This window comes from Clupea harengus, chromosome 17 (genome assembly GCF_900700415.2).
Source record: "Clupea harengus chromosome 17, Ch_v2.0.2, whole genome shotgun sequence".
Lineage (NCBI taxonomy): Eukaryota > Metazoa > Chordata > Actinopteri > Clupeiformes > Clupeidae > Clupea > Clupea harengus.
The window spans coordinates 11,384,611-11,406,193 of NC_045168.1; the positions used below are offsets into that span (position 1 = coordinate 11,384,611).

At 46.5% G+C, this 21,583-nt stretch overlaps 2 long non-coding RNA genes and 1 pseudogene across 3 annotated transcripts; 1 reads left to right on the forward strand and 2 right to left on the reverse strand.

The window, feature by feature from the left end:
• The first annotated feature begins 1,052 nt into the window (after window positions 1-1,052).
• On the forward strand, window positions 1,053-7,508 carry LOC116224447. Of its 2 annotated transcripts, XR_004165590.2 has the most exons (4): window positions 1,053-1,242; window positions 1,389-1,519; window positions 4,700-4,915; window positions 6,925-7,508. It is a non-coding gene; the product is annotated as an uncharacterized LOC116224447 (long non-coding RNA). The 2 variants fall into 2 exon arrangements; XR_004165591.2 differs by lacking the exons at window positions 4,700-4,915; window positions 6,925-7,508 and adding an exon at window positions 1,691-2,474.
• Window positions 3,596-7,010, reverse strand: LOC122133655. Its single transcript, XR_006152930.1, has 2 exons — window positions 6,688-7,010; window positions 3,596-4,622 (listed from the first exon to the last, which is right to left on the reverse strand). It is a non-coding gene; the product is annotated as an uncharacterized LOC122133655 (long non-coding RNA).
• LOC105889254 lies at window positions 7,453-21,034 on the reverse strand (annotated as a pseudogene).
• Between the last annotated feature and the right edge of the window lie 549 nt (window positions 21,035-21,583).

Consider the following 21,583-nt stretch of genomic DNA (forward strand, 5'->3'; position numbering starts at 1 on the left):
ACAGGTTAAATAATACAGACACACCGTACACTAAGGTCTATTCTAGCTAGCTCTCCAGGTCCTTAAACTTGTTTTTCAGGTCTTGTAAAAATGAAGGAAAAGAGAAAGGAAATGGAAAGAAAATCAAATTGTTTTAGATCTCTATGTCTCATCTCTCAAACAAATCTCTCACAATGATTTGAAAAGTATTTGAAAAAAAAAAAACTTGGTCAGCTCTTCAATGGAAGCCTTTTGCTTTTGCCAGTGGTGATGGAAATAGGAGGGTGGGCAGTGTCTCATTATAATTTAAAAACACACAAACTCAAACCAGCCTCTCTGAACAGGGCTGTTTTTGACAGGGTGAGAAGGGAACTGTGGTGCTTGATCCTTGTGGTATTTTGACCAAAGCATGTAACAGACATTTCATTAAGACCCCAAGGAAGCTTGTCAACTTGTGTAAAAGGGAGTATAATATATCTCCTTTAAAATATTGTTCTGTTGTCAATGACAGGTGTGATAGGGTCAGCCCACGTAGACGTTCACTGGCTTACACCCACCTGTCAGTTAATTGAGCGATAATGAGCTCGTAACTTCCGCCTAGATAAATTAGGATATGCTGTCGCTACACAATGGTAGTCCTTTGGGGGATCGTAGTCCCTCACATTGCGCATGCTCAGACACAAACGGTTTACGGCATAAGGCTCAACATCAACATCAACATATCTGGCTTGTCTTAACGCATAATGTAGGTTTATTTAACGTAATATTTAATAATGTTGTAAACGGTTTAAACGTCAATATATGGGGCTTGTCTTAACGCATAATGTGGGTATATTTAATGTTATATTTAATTATGTTGTAAACGGCTAACAGCATAAGGCTCTACGTCAACATATGAACGAAACTGGGGAGAGACTTTTTGATCCTCCACCTCATCTGTTTTGTCCACTGTGACATCTTCTTTGTTTTTAAATAAATGGTCATGTTTTCAAAAAACTGGCTTTCGTCGCTTTTCTCCATGATTGAAAACGGATCTGTCGTTGTGACGCATGCGCGCGCGGCTTCGCTGTCGACAGCAGTCGACAGTGTCGCAAAATGACGCATGCGCAATGTGAGGGACTACGATCCCCCAAAGGACTACCATCGCGTAGCGACATATGCTCTCGCCGATTGTTTGAAACGCACGTTGCCGTCACTGGTGGGAGTAAGACGCTAGCTGCACCTCGTCAGGAGTTTCATGCCGGAACTTCACGTTAGGCATTGGTATGTTACTTTCATCACTTTCTACCGGTTAGCCTTGTTTACTACGTGGCCTGATTTAGAATGCTTTGGGGGTAAAACAAACCGAAACAGTTCTCTGTTGTGATCTCGCATAAGGCTAACTGCAGTGTTTGCTTAACTCCTCGTAGCCCCGTTTGACTATAGTATTGCAAGAGGTCTCCCCTGGCTACTGGGGTTAACAAGGGACGCCAAGCTGACGTGGGTCCCTCCTCCCCATGTCCACCTGGGTCCTTCCTTTTGTATGACCGTCAAGGCCAAGGTAGGCAGGGCACTGCTGTAGTGCTTCATATTGTAACTCTTTTAATGTGTCTGAAATGTTTTTTATATTTCAAATGTCTATTTTGTAATTATTAAAGGGATGAGATGGTTATACTGTTTCAGGGAAAATGTGCAATATCTGTCAATGTTTAAAACAATCTCTCTTTTGTAGATCACAGCAGCAATTGACAGTCTGGCCACTGTTTTCCTCCTGTTTATTTCTTTGATTTAGTTCTGTGTGTATTGACTGACCTAGTTGAAGCTACGTGTCTCGTTGTTACATGTAGTTGTATTATTGTCACCCATTTCTGTGGCCTGGGTGCCTAACCCAGGGCGAGTGGCAAGGTAACACTGTATTGGTACATGTATGGTACTATTCTGCCCCTTAAATTGCTGTGTGAACACCCCCCTAGTGGTTGAGTGGAGTTTAACATGACCTGTATAAGGTTGTTCTCTGTGTGATTTATCTTGACCTCACCGTTTTGCACTTTGCAGTATTACACTAGTGTGTGCATGAGTGTGCTATTCATCACGTATGGCTGAATAGTGGTCAGAGGTACTCTAGCCGTGTTACTCTAGTTACTCTTGGTTGGCCCCCTGGGCCTATGTTATGTGTTTTTGCTTTCTTTTCTTTTAAGTCTGATGTATGTATCGTCATCGTGTTTTTGTTACTCTTGCCAAGTAAAGAACAACACAAGATCTGTATTGAAATACATTTATTTATTGCTTATAACAGCCTCGGTTTGAATCCATTTAATTGGGTAACATACAAAGTATTGGGGAACTTACCATATGGTCACACAGGATTCATCACTAATAAAGACATTTTCATAATGTTTAAGATGTTCTGAATATATTCCACCTCACTTTTATCGAGATGCTATCCTGTGTTTCATCAGATGAAAGTGGTATGAGTCACAGGCAGGGACGTGCACAGGAATTTTGAAGGAAAAAAGGGGCAACACGTACATTTTTGCCGCCGCCACGCCCCCGTCCCCTGGACGCTTATTCCGCGATTATTTTATCTAGGCCTACATGAAGTTCTGCAGCCGCGATACTATTTAAAAAATATATATATGTCCTTCGGAGGGGCAACTTCAGTCGTAGAGGGCAAACGGGCAGTTGCCCGAGCAACCTTAGCCCCCTCCTGTGCACGTCCCTGGTCACAGGGTCTATTTATTGAACATGCTATTTCACGTTAGCTATCTTTAAAGTATTGTTGTGTAGTCAATGACGCGATTCATCACTAATAAACACATTTTCCGCAATGTTTAGGATGTTTGTTAAATGTACCACCCCACTTTCACACAATCATTGGTTGAATCATTGAATCACGAGTCTTCCCATTATGCAGAATGCAGTTGCTTTTCTACAATGACTGTTAGAAAACTGGACTGCATATTGTCTACAAAAAGTGATAGAGACTCTAAAAATGTGTAGCTCCGCTCCCTCCATGCGTTTCAATGACAAAATAGCCTATTTCCATGTCACTTTTCTCGCCTAAAATGTCTTTCCATCTACAGTGTCTAATTTAAACAGTTATTAAACTATCAATTTGGAACTCCGATTAATAATTAAATTAATAACTGCAACCAAAGTTACCTAGTGAGGTTGAAGTTCTGAATAGAAGAGATTGGCAACATTCATTCTTGTGTAACATTAAATAGACCAGTGGATATTATCAAAGCATTTATTAACAAAATGATCAGAAATAAAACACACAATATATAATCTAACTAAATGCATCTAGCTAATGAATTAAAGGGCAGTGCGTGTATGAAAGACAGGGAGTGTGTGTGTGTGCAAGCTTATGTGCTCGAGTGTGCGCTGTCGGGTGTGCGCCAGAAAGAATGTGTGTGTGTTCCTTTCCACGTCCATATGTGTGTACGTTAGTGAACATACATGTGACATGAACAAGAGACAAGCCTATGTGAAGCGCAAAGTTTGACTGTTCTCTTTGCGTGTGTGGCTATGTCGAGGCCAATGAATGTGGCCAGGTTAGAAGCGGGAAATGTTTAGTAAAGCATGCAAGACCCTATGTCTCTGGGAAGCAATATTCTTAAGAGGCCACAGTGGGTCAGAGTTTAACAATTTATTTCGTCAGGTACAAGATACTTATACAGTAACATATTCAACAGGTATAAAATGAATAATCTAAAGTTACAAGTCTAAAGGAAACATACGAGACATCCAGGTGAAGGTACGTCACCATTTCTGTTATAAAATTGACAGAGCTGCACAATTATTTGATTAATGAAGTAGTTGTTCTTCTGTACGCTGGTCACAAACAAGTCTTTTAGAGGCCAGACATAAGTAATTGACCTTCTATTTGTAAGTTTCAGATACATAGATTGCTTCTTCTCTCCTTTAGTCAGATGTAAATTGTTAATAGTGGATACTGCCGCCATCAGTCATGCACTAGCACTGTATGGACATTTTATCTCAAGCAGTCCACTATGCCATCCGGTGTGGCTCCAAGAAAGGGGAGACTGGGCTGAAGGGGAGACTGGGCTGAAGGAGTACTCTGGGCTGAAGGAGTACTCTGGGCTGAAGGAGTAGACTGGGCTGAAGGAGTAGACTGGGCTGAAGGGGAGACTGGGCTGAAGGAGTAGACTGGGCTGAAGGGGAGACTGGGCTGAAGGAGTAGACTGGGCTGAAGGGGAGACTGGGCTGAAGGAGTAGACTGGGCTGAAGGAGTAGGCCACATTTGTGTATATGTCTCCCTGGAAACTTTCTTTGGTACTTTTCTTTGGCAAAATGTTCCTTGTTGTTACCAAACTGACTCTGAACAGATGAAGATTTAGAGAAGGGTTTAGACTTGTAACTGAATCAATGAAAGATTCTGTAACTTTTTCTTTTTTATTACTTTTTTTGTTACAAATTGAGGCAGTTATCCTTTAGACTCGTTTTGTGTGCCAACGTTCTGAGGCTGCTTGGTTAGTGGTGTGGTTTTGTATTTGCTTGGCATGCTCAATTGTGAAGTTTGGTTCACTCTGAAGAGCTGGCATTCTGATGTCAGTAGACAGGGGCATTGGGATGTTAACAGCACTACAGAGAGATGTATCCTCCTCTTGGTGGTTTGCAGACAGGTTTGTTAAAGGCATCTAGAAAAATAACAGAGGACATTTTTTTACAATAACCTTTATGTAAATTCCACACTAATCATGTCTCTCTATCCAAGTTTTAGATATGGTGTGTGAGGACCCCCCCCCAGTCCCTACAGGAGACAAAGAACCTATAAGACTGAAGACCCTCTGGCCCTTGCAGAACATGAACACCCTGAGACTGAATTTAAGTCTGAATCAGAAGTAGAGTTCTTGAGGAGGATTGTCGGCCAACAGGCTGAAAAAAAATGAAGCATCTGGGAGAACAGCTGTGAGGTTTCCAAACAGAGGAAGTGAGTTCTCCCTTGTTGTTTGCCTGGTGTGAGACAGTTCTGAGACAGACAAATTGGTAAAGCCAGACTTAAATGGGTACATGAGTTCCAAGCAATGCTGCAAAATGGCCAGTTTTCCAAACAAAGTGACACCTGAAGCAGGTAATAGTGATTCCTACCTACTTTGAATACTCTACAGCAGGGGTTTTCAACTGGTTTTGTCCCAGGGACCACCATTCTGACTAGAAATTAATTTGCGGCCCACTGATGTGCCTGCACGCGCGTGTTTGTAACCCCACGCCCCCCTCCCCCTGCGCACATATTCAGCCTTTAGCATTTGTCAGTGTAATTAGGATTCCTCCGTCAGGAGGAACCCTATTGTTATTGTAGGTATTATTATTATTATTCTGCAATGGGAGTCAATGGCAGCCCCTAGAACCGTATGGTAACTTTTTCTGAAATTTGGCACACTCATTAAGGACAGTCCCTTCATCACTCACACCAAGTTTCATGTCTCCCACTAGACCACACTAGCGCCACCAACGGGTCAAAACGGGACTTTTGTTAACACTGTAACTTTTGAACCGTTTGACCGATTTTCAAAAATGAGGTACCATTGGATTCCTTGGATCAAGACGAATTCAACGTTCAATGGCGCCAATCTTCGGTTGTATAGATTTTCTGTTATTTCCGGTTTTATCAAAAAAACCTTTGAAAGCTTACTCCTCCTACAATTTTGGTCAAATCGTCTTCAAAATCACCAGAGATGATCTTCAGACCAAGCCTCACAAAAAACAGTGAATAGAATTTTGATCCTCACAACCGTTTGCCCGGTATAGCCACTCAAATTCAGCAGAAAAGCAAGAAGTGAAGTAATATCTAAGCAAATCTTTGAGATATTAACCTGGGCGTCAGTGGTGCAGGGGTAGAGAAGTTGTTTGGTAATCAGAAGGTTGTAAGTTCAATTCCCTGTCAAAGTGTCCTTTAGAAAGACACTTCTTTCTTTTCTTCTTTCCCTTCTTCACTCTTCTTTCCAAAATTGTGAAGAATATACATTTTCCCCTGGTTTCGCAATCTTTGGAGGAATCCGCATCGCTGCTTGCAGCTATATTTTCTTCTATATTTTTCACGATATTCAAGAGTAATCTCAAAAAGGTGTTGAAATATCAAAGCGAATTTATAAAAAATAAAAAATTCAATGGTGAACTGATCAACATAGGCTCATGTCGCGGACCCCCTGCAATGCCGTCACGGACCACGAGTGGGCCACGGACCCCCGGTTGAAAACCCCTGCTCTACAGGGTTCACATTTGGCCAATTGAATAATCTATGCTATCTTCTTAGAAACCCCACTAACAGCACAGTGATCCCTCTTACATACAAACATCAAACCTGGCACACACAAATGCACTCATAACTGGCATCCTCTTGCGGTCAGGTTTTGCCTTTGCTGCCACTATGCTGGTTATTGGTCGGGGCTCCACTTTCTCACCCCTGGGTTTGTGCCACTTCTGAGGCAGACTGGTTGATGGCACCTCTTCAGGTGTTTCCTAAATCAGTTTTGCCCGCCAAAAATCAAGGGTGCATATGAGCCCGAAAACATGGGAACAATACCCAGAGGTTCTACAGTAAAGAGAGACTACGTCAGCACCATGGTCTGTAGTCAGTAATAAATACTTTTATCCAAAGCGACCTACATCTGAGAGTTAATGCAACACAAGCAAGGATATAGTCAGCAGAGTACAATGCAATCTGGTGTAATTCAGTGCAGAAGGGGAAAACGGGACACATACCCAGCAGTAAAGGAGCCATGTTGAGTGATAGACTTGCCATCTGTGGTCTCCACACAAATAGACTGGAATGACTTGGCATTTCAATTCGCATTTTACCTTGTTGATAAAACTTAACGTCGTGAATAGATTCCTCCATTGCATACTGTAGTCCTTGCTGTCAGCTTCTTGAAGCTGGGGACATTCTGTAATCCATTCTTGTATGGCTCCAACACTGTGATCTAATCTCTTTTGGCTTAGAGGCAGGTGGCCCATTAAACTGCGGTGCTGATCCAGAATCTTTTACAACTTGCCAACGATTGCACTCTTGGCACAACCACTGCTTTATGTCCGGAGACATCCCTGGAACGAATATCAGAGAGAGTATGGCACAGAAGGACAGATGCCATGGACTGAGTAACAGACATCATTAAGTCCAGGCATGAGGCTTGCTGGAGGGGCATTGGGACCGGAGTGTTGGGAAGGGCGTGTCCCTGGTGCCCCTCCCCATCAATAGTTACGTACACCAGTAGCTATTTAAATATCTTTAATTGACATTGTGTTAAAAATTAGTTTACACATTAACACTTACGTCTTATTCCATAAATCTAGTTGTTGTCCATTGTTGCTTGGATGTGAATCTGCACACATTGACTCTTATTCTGGAGGAGCCATTCATTGTAGTATTCTGTTCACGTTACAATTAGGTTTCACATCCGTTAATATTTTTGTTGTTTTATATGTTAGTCAGCCATTTTTGACTGCACAGATCGACGACAAGAGTTACAATTTAAAAAGATTTTAGTTTATTGAAAATAATACACAGTCATGTATAACTGCAGTTATCAAAAAAGGGAGATCATTCTAGGGGAGAGAAGTGGATGTGTGAGCATGTGTGCGAAAGTGTATGTGGGAGAAAAAAATGTGATCATATGGTGTGTGGTGACAATAGATTGTATGACAGTTAATTCATTTTGAATATATTTGGGCTATCAACATTTATTTATTCCCAATTGAAATATTGTTTTTTGGAAATATCATGGGAACTTGGCCAAATAGAAGCGACAACCTCCCACAAACACTTATGAGGTAAGATGAATGTTTTAGTACAGCAGATGAAAAGTCATGCAGATGAAAAGTAAACTTGTGCTTTATTTATCTTCTGTCTTAATTTTACCATGTGCATCTACCACATTATTCTACCATATGAAGTAAGTTTCTGTGGTAATAAACTTTCATGCACAATCACTGACTGTTCATTGTTCTGTACAATTAAGCAACTAAAATGCAACCCAACAGCTAGGCTAGTAGGGCGGAATGAAGAAAGAAACTTTGTCAGGGACTTATCCATTCAAATTAGACATGAATGTTTTGATTCTGCTGGTATGTTGTCACGGACACAATTTGATTTTGCTACGACAGATGAGCCCAAAGCCAGGATACAGTGGCTCAGTGAATGTGGTGTGTGTTTTGTGCAGAAGAGTCATTGTGTCAGAGACACTGTAGAAAGACAGAGTTCCTGTCTTGTGATCAACATACACTCCTATTCTGGAGGTGGAGGTGGGCTTATGAGGGAGTGACATTTCTTTACCATCATGTATGAATAAGTAGCCAGATGAAGTGCAGTCCAATCTCCAAGACTTGTTATTGTATCCTAGAACACAATTAGCCCTTCCTTTCCTTTTGAGCCCTTTGTACGATACAGCAATGTAAACAGATCCTGACCACTCAACCTCCCAGTAGCTGTGTTTAGATACAGCTTCTCTACACAGCACCTGACCCAATGAATCAAATCTGTCTGGATGGTCAGGATATGAATGATTCACATTAGTGCAATGTTCTACAACTTTGTTTCCCTCTGACAGTGTGAAGACATTATGAGCAGTGTTGGGATCCAGGGTTAGCTGGCAGGCATCTGAGGGAGGATAAAACATGACTCATTGAGCAGTGGTGATTAGGGGTGTACTGGTTTAAATTATCAATATTAATTTATTATCATGTGCACTACCAGATAGAGCAGGGTACTATGCTCTCCTCTTGTATATGTGTGTTTCTATTTTGTATGTGTGTTTATGTATTTGTACATATATGTGTATCATATAGTTACAGGCCAGGAAATCCTCTCTGGTCGTGGGCTCAGGCAGTGATAGAAGGCAAACACGCTCTGCTGTAAAGACAAAAAGACACCTATCAACAACCACATCTTTCTGGGTCACATCAACATTGTATTCAGAAGTGATGTTTTCAAAGTCTTTGTACTAATGCGTCTCATACCAGTTTTAGAAATGTCCTTTAGTCCCTGCTGGAGTGCATCCTCTAGTTTCCTGAGCTGAGAAAGTTTTTCTTTTACTTCATCAAAAGACAGATCTGTGTGGACCATGTGTCTGGATGAGTTGTCAGGAGCAGAGGAGGAACAGAGAGACTGGAAACTCTACAATGAGACAGAAAATTAGCCAAATTAAATTTAACAAACATAAACCTTCCTCCAGGCCCTACTGGAGCATTTTGGCACAGACCAAAGCATCCAGTGCCCTGCATCATAAATATAGACACCGGAATTGGTGTGAAAATGAGGCACTGGTAATTTTGTATTAAACAATTGAGGTGCGGTAGACTAAAGACCACATCAACACTGACATGTCCAGTCTAGTCCTAGTCAGATCAGATTCATGGCACTGGTGTTAGGGGTTATGGAGGTAATATTTAAAATTATATAACAATTACAATGTTTCTGCACTGGACATTGTGTAAATAAAGAAGCGTGCCTTGGTTACCTTTTCATCTCTACTATGTTTACCACATTACCAAGGAGCACCGGAATAGGAAACTGACGTTTTGACTGACAGTTAGAGCGGTCTTAACAGTGACTTTTTACAGACCTGCATAAATAAACTAATATCTTCAGTGATAATGCATCATATCTGAGTCGTGACAGTACCTGAAGGAAACAAATGTGGTTGTCATTGTGTGAAAGGTGCTCCAGCTCAGCATCTCTCTTCTTCACCTCAGCCCTCTCCTGATCTCCGATCAGTTTTGTCACCTCAGAGCGTCTTCTCTCAATGGAGCGGATCATTTCAGTAAAGATCCTCTCACTGTCCTCCACGGCTGCCTGTGCAGAACTCTGTTTGGACATAAGACAAGACACGAGACATGAATTGCTACAGCAGTCACTTGTTATTTCCTCTGGTTGATACAACTCATCTGAAGAGTTTTCACAGCCTGTCTCAGGCCCTGCAGTTCATTCTCTTTTTCCTGGATTATCCGTTGGGATTTTCTCTGAGTATCACCCAACAGTTTCTGTGAACAGGTAAATCTATTAGAGTTGAGTATTTAACGTATTGAGAGAATAAAACATATCATGTACAGATTAAATCACTTTCATGATTAAAAAAGTTAGAACTCAAAGTCATCAACATCAACGCTATTTTCATTTAACCATAACGTCTCGGTTACTTACGTAACCTCGGTTCCTTAAGCAGGAACCAGATATAACAGTATGGTACATGACACTAGTCATGGGCCTAAATCAAAGCATTTATCCATTCACGCCTGAAAGGCCGCGAGATCTGTCAGCGCGCACTCCTGAGCTCGCCCCCTCAGGAGTCTATATCTTGAATCGCGCACCGGATCTCAGTCTTGGAAAGAAAACTGAGCAAGAATATCAAACCAAGGTAACACTGTACACGCCAACTTTGTTATATCTGGTTCCTGCTTAACCTGTTAATTCAGAAGGGTATTTTTGACAATTTCCGCCTATATTGCACTGTCCCATTTAAAACTTGAATATCTATGGTTCTAAACATTGCATAATAACCATTCATGGCTTAAATTAAAGAAGACACTTGGCCCATCAAATGCAATCAGTTAAAGTGTTTTATTATGTCATTTTAGTTTACATTTCAGAGCAGCAAAACCAACATTTTTGTCAGAAAAAAACATAAAACGCCTAGTGTTTTTTTTATGTTTCAGTGTAGAACTGGGTTTTGAATGTCATAGGAAACTAACATTTACATTTCCTGATGCAACAACATCTTGACAGTGTGTGTAAAAAATTTGAAGCAGATAGACAAAAGTTTACAAGTGTTACACATCAGTTTCCATATGATACCTTTAGACGTCTCCAAGTGTCTCATAACCTCTCCAACCTCACCAAATACAAAATCCAGTACCTGTCACTGTACATCAAGAATTCATACTTTTTTCTTGCCTTCTGTACTACAGCAAACCATTCTGAATTAATTTCAGTGTAATATATTGTAATTTATTGTGACAACACATATGATGGTCTATAGCCTCTCCAAAATATACCCAAAAACCTATCCAGATCCATATAAAAGTACATCATGTATGTTTTGTGGTTTTGTACTCAAAAGTACATCATGTATGTTTTGTGGTGGTGTGTGGTGGGGTGTGGAGGTGGTGTAGTGGTGTGTGGAGGTGTGTGGTGGTGGTGTAGGGGTGTGTGGAGGTGTGTAGTGGTGTGTGGAGGTGGTGTAGTGGTGTGTGGAGGTGTCTGGTGGGGTGTGGAGGTGGTGTAGTGGTGTGTGGAGGTGGTGTAGTGGTGTGTGGAGGTGGTGTAGTGGGGTGTGGAGGCGTGTGGAGGTGTTGTAGTGGTGTGTGGAGGCGTGTGGAGGTGGTGTAGTGGTGTGTGGAGGTGGTGTAGTGGGGTGTGGAGGCGTGTGGAGGTGTTGTAGTGGTGTGTGGAGGCGTGTGGAGGTGGTGTAGTGGTGTGTGGAGGCGTGTGGAGGTGGTGTAGTGGTGTGTGGAGGTGTGTGGAGGTGGTGTAGTGGTGTGTGGAGGTGTGTAGTGGTGTGTGGAGGTGTGTAGTGGTGTGTGGAGGTGGTGTAGTGGGGTGTGGAGGTGGTGTGTGGAGGTGGAGGTGTGTGGAGGGGTGTGGTGTGGAGGTGGTGTGTGGAGGTGTGTAGTGGTGTGTGGAGGTGGTGTAGTGGGGTGTGGAGGCGTGTGGAGGTGTTGTAGTGGGGTGTGGAGGTGGTGTAGTGGTGTGTGGAGGTGTGGTAGTGGTGTGTGGAGGTGGTGTAGTGGTGTGTGGAGGTGTGTAGTGGTGTAGTGGGGTGTGGAGGTGGTGTAGTGGTGTGTGGTGGGGTGTGGAGGTGGTGTAGTGGTGTGTGGAGGCGTGTGGAGGTGGTGTAGTGGTGTGTGGTGGGGTGTGGAGGTGGTGTAGTGGTGTGTGGAGGTGGTGTAGTGGGGTGTGGAGGTGGTGTAGTGGGGTTTGGAGGTGGTGTAGTGGTGTGTGGAGGTGGTGTAGTGGTGTGTGGAGGCGTGTGGAGGTGGTGTAGTGGTGTGTGGAGGTGGTGTGGTGTGGTGGTGGTGTGTGAAGGTGTGTGATGGGGTGTGGAAGTGGTGGTGTGTGGTGGAGGTGGTGTGAGGAGGTGTGTGATGGGGTGTGGTGGTGTGTGGAGGTGGTGTAGTGGGGTGTGGAGGTGTGTGGTGGGGTGTGGAGGTGGTGTAGTGGTGTGTGGAGGTGTGTGATGGGGTGTGGAGGAGGTGTAGTGGTGTGTGGAGGTGTGGTAGTGGTGTGTGGAGGTGGTGTAGTGGTGTGTGGAGGTGTGTAGTGGTGTAGTGGGGTGTGGAGGTGGTGTAGTGGTGTGGGGTGTGGAGGTGGTGTAGTGGTGTGTGGAGGCGTGTGGAGGTGGTGTAGTGGTGTGTGGTGGGGTGTGGAGGTGGTGTAGTGGTGTGTGGAGGTGGTGTAGTGGGGTTTGGAGGTGGTGTAGTGGGGTTTGGAGGTGGTGTAGTGGTGTGTGGAGGTGGTGTAGTGGTGTGTGGAGGTGGTGTAGTGGGGTGTGGAGGTGTGTGGTGGGGTGTGGAGGTGGTGTGGTGGTGTAGTGGTGTGTGGAGGTGGTGTGGTGTGGTGGTGGTGTGTGAAGGTGTGTGATGGGGTGTGGAAGTGGTGGTGTGTGGTGGAGGTGGTGTGAGGAGGTGTGTGATGGGGTGTGGTGGTGTGTGGAGGTGGTGTAGTGGGGTGTGGAGGTGTGTGGTGGGGTGTGGAGGAGGTGTAGTGGTGTGTGGAGGTGTGTGATGGGGTGTGGAGGTGGTGTGGTGTGGTGGTGGTGTGTGAAGGTGTGTGATGGGGTGTGGAAGTGGTGGTGTGTGGTGGAGGTGGTGTGTGGTGGTGTGTGGAGGTGGTGTAGTGGGGTGTGGGTGTGGAGGGATAAGATGTGATGAGTTCTGTTCTGATGAGATGAGATCTGTTCAGATCAGATGAGATGAAATGAGTGGGGAGCGGACAGATGCATCTCCTGCAGGGACATCTCTCTGGAAAAAAAAAAAATCAATTGGCAAATGTTACACAAACAACTCAGCAATCCAGCAAAAAAAATAAAGACATTGTAAAATAACCAAACACAATATGCAACTAAAAACAAGAAAGATGCAGACATAGAGAGTACACAACAGGAGAAATATAACATGCCATACATACCAAAATGTATGCTAATAGTATTATGCGTGTGTGAACGAATACATGCAGATATGTATAGTTGTATAGGAGGACACAACACAGCAAAAATAGCATGTAGCTAACGTTAGCGAACTTGCTAGCAGGCTTGCTAATTTGCCAGACAAATACATAGGCAAGCCAATAATTTGGAAACGTACAAAAATGCATACCAATAGTATTATGCGTGTGTGAACGAATACATGCAGATATGTATAGTTGTATAGGAGGACACAACACAGCAAAAATAGCATGTAGCTAACGTTAGCGAACTTGCTAGCAGGCTTGCTAATTTGCCAGACAAATACATAGGCAAGCCAATATTGTGAGAACATACCAAAGTGCATACTAATAGTATTATGCGTGTCTGAAAACATAAATGCAGATATAGATACTTACATGTCATGTCTAGGACACAATCCAGCTGTTCCAATTGTGTCCATAGGCGAACTCCACGTGTTGTGTTGAATGCGCAAAACCTGTGCTTGGAATGACTCCTCTGACGCATGGAAAGCGCACCAGAGAACCTTCGGTTATGTGTGGACCAATCACACCGTAATATTATTCAAAGACAGGCAATGGGCATACCATTGTAAACATGAGAATGGGTACTATTGGATAGAATAGGTGTCAATCAGTTTATAGTAACTGGATTGGAGAAACAGGCATTTTGAATGCGGTCATCTGTTACAGGAAGTGGTTGGTTTGTGGGCACTAGACATGAAAATTACGGTAGAACAAGGAATAAAATGTACTGTGGCCAATAAAAACTACACAGTTTCGTAGAAGAGATATATGGCTTTGATTATTCAGGAATGTTTAAAAAAAATATATATTTGTCATGGCCATGAGGAGCTCGAGAAGATTGAGATCATATGATATGGGAAATGGAGGCATGTTTTGTGATGTGAGTACATAAATAAACCACAATAATATCCTCAGTTAAACTATTCAGTGTCATCATTTAGTTGTTTGGATAGATAACGATTTTTTCATGGCAGAAAACAAGACATTTTGGCAAAGATAGCATGTTTAAATGGACGATTAGTTTGAGGAGGCGTCAGGGGGTGGGGCACAGCAGGGGGCACACCACGTTTTTCTTTTGGTCGTTTTCTAATGACCTGCTGAACACAGGCATTTGATATTACGTGTGCTTGTGGCAGTATTAGTGCTTTTCAGATAAAAGTCTGTTTATGGTAAAATGTTTTTTATTTTTGTGGCTACATGCACGTAATTAAGATGTTATCAGCCCGGTCGCGCCTGCGCGACAGCTAGGGGGCGTATCTGAACTAACAAGTTACGGAACCGAGGTTACGTAAGTAATCGAGACGTTCCTTATCGCAGTTCACTGCGATATAACAGTATGGGACCCTGATAATACAGTGGCAGCCAATCACACACACCAGATTTAATGAAGCCTTTGACCTCCTAGAGGTTCATACGGCCGCTGGCGGTGAACATATTAACAGGGCAACCTTTATCATAGGCGGCATGGATCCGTGATCCTGCGCCTGTAAGAAAACACCCCGGAATGTTTCATGTGCAACATAACATGTAGACACCAATGAACACACTTATCATATATATCGTTCTCAGGCCAGGGGATTCAGAGATCGCTCGCCTGCAGAACGCCATGTAGTAAACTAGGTTCAGCCACATCTAACATATAGAATCTAATGAAAGTGTGGCGAGAACTCCAGCTTGCAGCTTTGCAAATATCTTCCACTGAAACGCCCTTTAGTAAGGCCCAGGAAGACGAGACTCCCCGCGTAGAGTGCGCATGCAACTTCTCCGGGGGATCTAAAGACAAGCTCTTATAAGACAACACGATAGCCTCTACTATCCAACGGGAGAGGCTCTGTTTTGATAGAGGTCTGCCTTTTGCACGTGCACCAAAGCACACAAATAGCTGATCTGACTGTCTGAAAGCTCTAGTGCGCTCTACGTAACAGCGGAGAGCGCGCACTGGACAGAGCTTGTTCAAATGTTCCTCCTCTGCTGACGCAAAAGGAGGAGGCGAGAAAACTGCTAATTCAATCACCTGATTGCGGAATGGGGTTACCACCACTTTAGGTGTGTAAGCAGCATTAGGTCGCATAACCACTCTGTCACCAGCGATCGAGAACTGAAGGCACGATGGGCTGACTGACAGGGCTTGCATGTCACCAACGCGCTTTGCTGACGTTAACGCCAGTAGCAGCGCAGTCTTTAAAGAGACAAACTTTATGTCCACTGACTCCAGGGGCTCGAACGGAGGCCCTGTGAGCGCACGTAACACCACTAGCAGATCCCAAGAGGGTATGAGGTGTCTCTCTGGCACCCTGAGCCGTCTCACCCCCGCCATAAAGCATGACGCTAGCGGGTGACAGGCTGAAATGGCAGCCATGTACACTTTAAGAGTGGAAGCCGCCTTCCCCTCATCAAACAACTGCTGTAGGAATTCTAGAATAACGCCCAGCGCGCAGTTAATGGGGTCATGCTGACGCGCAGCACACCATCGTTCAGAACTGCGCCACTTCAGCGTATACAAAGCCCGTGTCGACACAGCTCGGGCACTGTGTATTGTAGCCACCACCGCATCCGACAAGCCTGACGCTATGAGCCTGCACCGTTCAGGTGCCAGGCTCTGAGACGCCACCACTCCGGATGGGGGTGCCACACTGTCCTGTGCGCCTGCGTTAGGAGGTCTCTCCGCAGAGGCAGCTCTCAAGGCTGCTGCACTGAAATATTGACTAGATCTGCCGCCCACGGCTGATTGGGCCAGTGGGGGGCTATCAATATCAATTCTCTGCCCTCGTCCGCTACCCTGCACAGCACTTGCTGGAGGAGCGGGATCGGGGGAAAAGCATATAGGCGTAGATCTGGCCACTGGTGGCCCAGCGCGTCTATGCCCAGTGGGGGATTGTCGCCCCCTAGCGAGAACCAGAGTGGGCAGCAGGTGTTCTGCCTGTTTGCGAACAGGTCCACCTGCGCCCTGAAAAAACGCACCCAGATCTGTTCTATCACCTGTGGGTGTAGACACCAATCTGCTGCTCGAGGATCGCCCCTCGGTAACAGGTCCGCACCGTAGTTGAGGTGACCTGGTATATGAACTGCCCTGAGGGAAAGGACGTGCCTCGCTGCCCATAGGAGCAGGCGAGTCGCCCAATGGTGCAGTGACTGGGAGTGCACTCCGCCTTGACGGTTTATATACGCCAAGGCCGCAGTGTTGTCCGTCCTCACTAACACATGCTGACCACTCAGTCTGGGCAGAAAGTGTTGTAGAGCCAGGACTACTGTCCGCAGTTCTAACACATTTATATGAGACGCTGCCTCTGTCGCAGACCAGAGACCGTTCACGCCTCTCCCCTCGCAGACCGCCCCCCACCCCTTGGTGGAGGCGTCTGTGGTCACTACTACGCGACGCGACACTATGCCCATAGTGCCCGACGCAGCGAGAAACCAGGGGGTTCTCCAGATCGCCAGGGCTTTCCTGCATCTGGAGGACACCATTATTCTGCGGTGCCTGTCTGTGACTGCGTTGAGCCTCATAGACAGGTACCATATTAGGAACGGCCGCATACGCAACATCCCCAGCGGGAGTGCGATAGCGGCTGACGCCATCATTCCTAACAGGCGTTGGCAGCACAGCGACGAGACTGACTGTCCCAGTCGGAACTGGCGCACGCATGTTTTGATGGCATTTATTCGTTCTCGAGACAGCCTGACCTCCATGGAGGTGGAGTCTAGAACCATGCCTATGAAATGCGTAATTTGCTTTGGGCATAGAACGTTTTTTTCCCTGTTTATCACAAAGCCCAGTCGATACAGGTGCGCCACCACTAGATGGCCGTCCTGCACCGCTGCAGCCTCTGAATGAGCAGCTATTAACCAGTCGTCCAAATAATTGTATTCGCGTAAGCCGCGTAGACGTAATGGGGCGATGGCTGCTTCTACGCACTTTGTGAATACCCTCGGCACCAGAGCTAGGCCGAATGGGAGTGCGTTGAATTGGTACGCTATTCCTCCGAATGCAAACCTCAGATATCTCCGATGTCTGTGGTGGATTGGAACGTGGAAATATGCGTCTTTTAAGTCTATCGTGACAAACCAATCGTTTGGCCTTATAAACTGCACAAGCCGGCGTGGGGTCAGCATTCTGAACCGTAGCGGCATGAGTGCTTTGTTTAACACACGTAGATCTAATATTGGCCGATAATTCCCGTCCTTTTTTGGGACCAGGAAGTGACGGCTGTAGAAGCCTGAAGCATCCTCCTCGGGAGGAACTATGCTTATCGCTTCTTTTCTGAGCAGGGAGACTATCTCTTCCTGTAGGAAGTGAGACTGTTCTCGCTGCACCACAGATTGGATCACTCCGCTGAATGGCGGAGGGGGACGGGCGAATTGCAGCACGTAACCCTTTGTGATCGTTCTTAGCACCCATGGTGAGACTGCGCATGCGCGCCAACTCGCCGCACAACCAGCCAGGTTGTGCTTTGAGTTGAATTTGTCGGGAACTAACCCGCTCATGGTCAATGAGTCTAAACCTAGATCTGCACCCACTCCGCCTAGGGAGGGGGACGAGATCTGGGGTTGCCCCCTCATGGTTTTGAAAAAAATTGGGGGGTGCGATTGCACTGTGTGCATCGCGGGGGGAGTCGCACAAGCATGTCTGGGCACTGCGCCATCTGGGACAGGAGTTAGGACATATGAGGGTGGTGCTTGTGAGAACCTGCTTACCGTGCTGGACATGATTTTCACATGTGAGCGACGGGCTGATTTCTGTGGAGGCGGTGTGGGCTCTACCGCTCCCCCCTGTGTGGCCACTGGCTGACTGTCACCATCAGGAAGCCTGAGGCTTACCTCTGCCCCGCCCGCGGCGAGTGGTGTACTGTCGCGGGGCCTGGGCTGCGCCCTGGGCAGGGCGCGCAGCTGGCTGCTGCTGTGCTGCAGGCTGAGCTGGAGGGCGGAAGGGGTGTCTCTGCCAGCCTCGCCTGGTGGGCACCTTCGCTGGAGGAGCTGGCGAGCGGAACCCGCTTCGCTTCTGGCCCTGTGTGGGTGTGGTGTGTCCTGAGGAGGACGTCTCACCCGGGCCGCTAGAGCGAGGCATCCAAGCCTGGATTACCTCCCTGCTCTTCTGCTGCTCCTCGAACCTGGCAGCCATTGTGACCACGGCTTCACCGAAGACGCCCTGGACAGAGACCGGGGCGTCGAGGAGTGGTGCTTTCTCTCTGTCTGAGAGCTTAGCCAGTGATAGCCACAGAGACCTCTGGGTAGCCACCACAGTACCCATCACCCTCCCCAGTGCCTGTGAGGTGCACCGGGTCAGTCTGAGTGACAGATCCGTCACGTGAAGGAGCTCTGCCACCGACGGGTGACCCTCCCCCAGCGACACAGCAAGCTCAGTCAGGAGCTTTGCCTGATAGCGTTGTAGCAGCGCAGCCGTGTTGGTTGTGCAGGCAGTCTGCCCTTTAGCCAAGTAGGCTTTCTCTGCCAGCTGAGCCTGGTGCCTGGCCACCCGCGTAGGCAGGAGAGGCTTCTGGCCGAGGCGCATCGTGGGGGAGGCGGGCGAGAGGTAGCCCGCTACAGCGTCCTCCACCTGAGGGAAGGAGAGGTAGCCACTCTCACTAGCCCTGTGGAGCTGCATGTAGGGCGCAAACCCCGGCACCGGGGCCCGGCCCGAGTAGGGGGTCGCCCATGTCGCTTGCAGTTCCTCGTGCACCTCCTCAAAGAAGGGGATGCAGCTGGGAACTGGTGCGGCGGGGCCAGCATAAAACTCCCCGTCCAGCAGCGAGGACCGCACACTGGGAGGGAGAGGGAGCCCGAGGCAGCTGGCTGCTCTCAGCGCAACCTCGTGGAGTTGCTGGCCCAGGATCCGAGACGTAGTCGGGGGTGTCTCCACCCGCGGCTTAACGTCCTGGCTAGTCTGCATCGCCTCTGCGATTGAGCTGTGCTCATCGGAGTAGTCCAGCAGACTATCATCATCCAGGCCGATGTCCAGCTCCAATTCGGGCAGGACACCGTCCAGTGGTAGCTCCTCCGCCTCGCTGCCCGCGGCCCTTGGGCTAGCAGGTGGCGGTGACGGGGAGAGGCCAAAGAGTGGAGCTGCGGCTGCAGCTCACACTCACAGAGCCCACGGCTGGAGGCGCACTCGGTCCTACAGGGGCGTTAGCCCCGGATGGAGCCGGTGCAGCCCCCTCAGCGTCCTTGCGCTCCCATAGCGCAAGGCGCCTGGTAGCCTTAGCTAGCGTGAGGCTAGCACAGATGGCACAGACAGGGTCAGCGCCCGAGAGCGCGACCTCTGCGTGGTTCCTGCCGAGGCAGGTCACGCACCGACGGTGGCGGTCACCCTTAACACGGGTGTGCCCGCAGTCGGGGTAGTGTCTGGACATCTTTTTTAATCTGAAAGTAGAAGAAAGTATTAATACACAAGCACACTATCAGCAACGAACACGTTGTTAGCAAGCTAGCAGGCTAGTCAGAAACTTAGCCAGCTAGGCAGCTAGGATAGCAGCTACTACCTCCAAAATTAAGTTGAGCCAACGAATTTTGCAGCGCCCTGAGCTAGTGAGGGTTAAAAAGAACCCGAATAACTCACCAACCCGTAGAGAGCAAAAGCACACAAAACTCTTTGACTTTTGGTAGCGTAGAGGATATTACTCGGAGCTGGCACTTCGTTCTTGCGAAGTTTTCAAAGAGACTGAGATCTGGTGCGCGATTCAAGATATAGACTCCTGAGGGGGCAGGCTCAGGAGTGCGCGCTGACAGATCTTGCGGCCTTTCAGCCGTGAATGGATAAATGCTTCGATTTAGGCCCATGACTAGTGTCATGTACCATACTGTTATATCGCAGTGAAGTGCGATAAGGAACCCTTAACCCTATATATGTTGATGTATCAAATGTGGGAATGAAGTCAAGAAATGAACCTTAGGATCAAAAACTGAGAATAAAGTCAGAGAATGCTGCTGTTATTCTCATTCACGTGTTTATCAGTGCACAATAACACATTTTAGCTGGAAGGCCTTTGTCAGTATCAGGAGTACCGGCTAAGTGAGTCTCACCTGTTTCTCAGTTCTCTCTGCTGCGACTGAAACTGTTTTGTCCATTATGTTCATCCATGACACACAGCATACATATGCATCTCTGATCAGTGCGACAGAAGACCTCTAGTAATTTATCATGATGAGAGCAGATCAGATCTTCTAGTTTACCAGCAGCTTGAATCACTTTGTGTTTCTTCCCTGGGTTGATATCATTATGAACTCTGAAGTGAGTTTCACAGTAAGAGGCCAGACACATCAGACAGGACTTTACTGCCTTTCGTTTTCTCCCAATGCAGACGTCACACTCCACATCTCCAGGTCCAGCATAACAGTGAGCAGATGGAGCAGCCTGGAGTCCCACAATCCTCAGCTTCTCCACCACTTCAGCCAGCATGGTGTTTCTGCCCAGAACTGGCCTTGGTGTGAAGGTCTGTCTGCACTGTGGACTCCCTTCAGATCGTCCTGATCCCAGCAGCTCGTAATACAATCCATACAGAAACTGTGTCCACAAGGAATTGCCACAGGATCCTTCAGTAGATCAAGACAGATTGGACAGCTTAACTGGTCCTGACTCAATACAACACTGGCCTCTGCCATTTTGGGTCACTCTCTGTCTGTCTCTGTGTATTTTCCTCTCTCTCTGTTCCTATCGTTTATTGTTGTGATCTCTTCCTGACAGTCAAGTTAGAGGCAAAACTGATTTTCGTTTCTCTGGAAAGGGCTGAGCACTGAGGGGTGGGAGTGGCTTCCTAAGTCTGTGAGAGTGGGAGGAAGTGGGAGGGGCAGCAGTGCAGAGAGCACAAGAGAACAACACTAGCTCATGTTAACCCAAGTGTTGGATTATGGGAAACAGGACACATAAGAAAAATATCACATCAGACCTTTCAGTCCTTCATTGTTATCATGAGTAGTCCACTAGAACCACGTGTCTTTGCACTAATGTCACAGCTGATCAGGCGGTTCAATCAACATGATTTTACCATTTACAGTGGGGAAAATAAGTATTTGACCCCCTGCCGATTTCGCAAGTTTGGCCACTTGCAAAGAAATACGTGATCTATAATTGTAATGGTAGGTCTATTTTAACAGTGAGAGACAGAATATCAAAAACATCCAGAAAACTTAATTTTATAACAGTTATGAATTGATTTGCATTTGATCGCGGCAAATAGGTATTTGAACCCCTACCAAACAGCAAGAATTCTGGCTCCCACAGACCAGTTATGCGCCCACGAAGCACACAGATTAGTCCTAACAAGGTACACCTGATCTCAACTAGTGACGTGTATAAAAGAAACCTGCCCAAAGAATCATACTTCATACCTTCAACCTCATGATGGGATATCATTTATACCATATATTGGAGACCAGTCTTGGATTTTAGTCAGTCAAGATCCAGGTTTTATTCTTATACAGTGGTGGTCACCAAGGGAGACAAAGCCT